Source organism: Myotis lucifugus, unplaced genomic scaffold, assembly GCF_000147115.1.
Source record: "Myotis lucifugus unplaced genomic scaffold, Myoluc2.0 scaffold_141, whole genome shotgun sequence".
NCBI lineage: Eukaryota > Metazoa > Chordata > Mammalia > Chiroptera > Vespertilionidae > Myotis > Myotis lucifugus.
In genome coordinates this window covers 2,304,810-2,308,784 of record NW_005871189.1, presented here as the reverse complement: position 1 = coordinate 2,308,784, position 3,975 = coordinate 2,304,810, and positions in this window count along the sequence as shown.

Genomic DNA, 3,975 nt, shown 5'->3' with positions numbered 1-3,975 from the left:
CTCTATCCTGGCGGGGGAGGGACGCGGAGAGGGGGAGGAGAGAGGGGCGGGGAGAGCGCGGCGCCAGACCATACAAGGAGCGGCCCGGAGAGGGGGGCGGGGAGAGCGGGAGGGCCGACGCGGCAGGAAACTCCCCCAGGAAGGGGCCCAGGTCTTGCCCCCGGGCCACAGCCTCCGTCAAGGTCCTCCCGCCCCGGCCCCCGCCCCCGCCGCTCGGCCCGCCGAGGACCACCCCTCCCCGTGCACAAGTCTCTGATGTCATTTCCTGACTTGCCCCCCTCCAGGCCCGACCCGCGGTGCCCGAGGTCTGACTCACCGTCCCCACTCCGGGACATGCCGGCGAGGTCAGTCGGGTGTCTCCGAGGTGCCGAAGCAGCCCCTTTGCGCTCCACCCCGACTCAGCCCCCTCCTCTCCCGGCCTCCGCTACCTGCGCCCGCCACCTCCCCACACCGCTGCCAGCCCCGCGCCCCAAATCCTCTCCGGGGATTGGCAAGACTAGGATAAAACTGGGCTCCAGGGTGGACGGAGATGGTGAGTGGGCGTTCTCCCTTCCCACACCCGCCACCCAGGCCCTTCCGTGACCTGGGTGGGCGGGCGTGTGTGTGTGTGTGTGTGTGTGTGTGTGTACGCACCTCGTGGGCAGCCCCTTGAGGCTTCTAGGAATTCGCATCACCCGCGTCCCCGCCTGCAGATCTCTCTGTTAAGATTTGCGGGAGGGAGAGGCGGGGACGTAGGACCCCGGGAATGGGGGTGGAGGGAAGCGGAGGCGGGGGGCGGCCGGCCAGGAAGGAAGAGCGTGGACGCGGGTGAAACGCCTTCGACAGTTTTTCAGCGCCCGCAGTGACCCCTCGAGGAGCCTTTGGGCAGCCGGGTGGCCCTGGGGAGATTCGGAGACTGCGCTCGGTGGAGCCCCCCACTGGTCCGACCGGATTCCTCTGCCTTGGACTGAGCTCCAGGCTACGAAAAAAAGACAGACCTGGGTTCACTGAACACTGAAACTAACCAAACTGCCGCTTGAATTCTTGCACACTCACTACTTACAAACTATGGAGTCATTTGGCCTCTCAGCCTGTAAACCCAATATATCACCCTCGGGCGCTGCCTTTTCTCTGCCTTCTAAGGCAGTTCCCTTGCGCATGCCCTACTCTGTTTCCAGTTCCTTGGCCCTTCAAATCGGCTACAGCCTATTGTCAAGGAGCATTTGGGCTCTGCTGGAGAGATCGTCCAGACCCACCCCTGACATTTACCAGAAGGAATCAGGCTGGGAGCTCAAGAGAGGGGCCCGCGGTCACACAGAACTGCTGCCTTGAGGGCTCCAATGTCAGCAGAGCTCACTCCCCTACACCCTGGTGTCAGGTGAAGCATCACTGGAGACAGGAATGCAGAGTGAGGTCAGGGTGCAGAGACTAGCTTGAGTGTCCATCCTCTCCGCTTCACTTTCTCTGTGTGTAAAAGAGTGGTGATATTTAATCTACTTACTCTATTGCATTAAGTGGAGAAATAAATGAAATTCAATATCTGAAGTGTTATATAATACTTGGTATTATTATTCAAGTCCCAGTTCTGTCCAGAATGGAAATTCTGACAGGTTAACCTAAGAGCGTTATTCCGTATGTTCCCTTCTGAGTTGCCAAGCCAATCTCCTCGGCCTTGGGGTATGCAATGCCTGCCTCTTCCTTCAACCTTATCAAATACTTAATTACGCCTAACACTACATCTTCGTCTCCTTCTCAGAACCCACTGATCGGTCTTTTCTCTGGTGTCTCATTGTCTTGGTCACGGGTGTTTCACACTGCCGTAAGCATGTGTGGCCACGTATGATATAAAGCACGTTGTGCAGGTATCAGCTGGTCCTGGGCTTGTCCCTATGAAGATAGGCTAGAAATTTGATGCTGGATTTCTGTGCAGATTGGAAATGGTGACTTGGGCTTTACAGACCAAAAGTCTCCTTGCCAATCCTTCAAAATATACCCACTTGTTGGGGAAAAGTTAGGAAGATGGTTTCCAGATAGTGTCACAAGAGGAAAAGCCATTTACAGTCTAAATGTCTCCTTAAGGAATGTGCATGTGCAAAAATATAGTATGTTTAATTGCTAGGCAGCTGAACCTATTTATAAATCAAGAATAGAAGAGTGCGTAGGCAGGCTTATTTGTACTGACAATTTAAAAATAACGCATTTGGGATGCAGAATATTAAAGCTGAGTTTCCAGCCAGCCATTCTAAATACAAGTAGAAACACACAGAGTATCTATCCCTGCACAGGTTTGCTAGGCCAGGATGTCTCTAGCAGAGCTGCAGGGTCAATGTGTTAAAAGGCACCTGGCAATCAGGGAGTGGCCCTAATGATTCTTAGGAATTTTTCTTAAGTCAACAATTCTAATTGACCTCAGGTAGAATGTATAAAAGATAGCAAGTACACAGATGTTCCCACCTAATCATTTCCAACAGCTTGGGCCAGGCAAGAAGAGGAAGTAAAAAAATGTGCAGGACCCTTTGCTACCTAAAACATCTCTACAGGCCTCTGAGAATTTATGTCCACCAGGTACCAGAAAGTTTTCTTCAAGGGTCATACAACATAAAGTAAGCAGTTAGAAGCAGCCAAGAAAAAAAAAGGAAGGAACAAAGGCAGTGGAAAAAAAAGAAGAATTTTCTGAAATGAAGAGAGATGCTATCGGGTTCTTTCTGTATACTGGCTGCAGATGGCCAGAGGGTCAGTTTTGTACCAGGCACTGTGCTAGGCACTCTAGCAACAGCAACCACCATAACATCAGCAATAATAATAGCACTCACTGTAATAAAGCTTAGCACATGGCGCTAGGCACAATACTTAACACTGTAAGCAAAAAGGCCCCATTTAATCCTCACAACCAACCTGTAAGGAATGTACATTATGATCCCATTTTTCAGTTAAGGAATTTGAGGCCAATTAGCTATTGCATTTTTCACCTCTTAAACTGCAGAAGAAAATTTTTGTAATGCAAATATTTTATGTGAAGACACCCCTGCTCCCCCCTTACATCCTTGCAGTCCTCACTTCTTCCCTTCAGGAGCCCCAGTCTGGTACATCAACAACCTCTTCAGGTCAGCTTCAAGTCCATTCCCCACTCTAAGTCCTTCAACCACCATTTTCTTTTTCCATCACATTGCAACATCAAATTCTGTCTTTCTCTTTACCTGTGTGTGTGTGTGTGTGTGTGTGTGTGTGTGTGTGTATAGAGAAAAGATAGAGGGGAGAGAAAGAGAGAGAGAGAGAGAGTTTTGTCTAGTATAAGTTTTCCAGAAGGCTTCTCCAAGTATTGTTAAAAGTGGTTGGTGCCATGGCTGGTGTGTTCAATGGTTAGAGCATCAGCCCACACACCTATGGGTCAAGGGTTCAATTCCTGGTCAAGAGCATGTACAGTACATGGGTTGCAGGTTGGATACACCACCCTGGTAGGGGCGTGTGCAGGAGGCAACCAATCAATATGTCTCTCTCACGTAGATGTTTCTCTCTCCTGCCCCCCACCCTCCCACTCTCTCTGAAATGGAAAAAATTATCCTCCGGTGAGGATTAACAAACATAAATAAAAATAAATGAAAGTGGTTGGTGTTGGGGTATAGAATTGGAGGAGGCAGGAAGCTTTTATTTATAACTGTTGACTTTTCCCCATGAACATGTAAACTTTTATAATTGATAAAAAGGAAAAGAAAGAAAAATGACAGAGCCCATCTTCTCTTTCTTCCTAAATATCAGAGCGTTTTCTTTTCCACTCTCTCCCAAATTTACTCCCTACCTAGCACCACTTGCATTGCTTGTCAGGACAAAAGGCTCTCTCACGGGTGGGGCTACACACACAGTGGAGGGGGAGGGTGAACCACCCAGCGAGAGACCCAGGAAACTTTGTGGCAAAGCCAAGGAAGAGCAGCTTCCTGCTCTGCCCCTGGGCCACCCCAGCCCCAGCCCCGAGGGAGGGGATGGACCGACAACCACAAA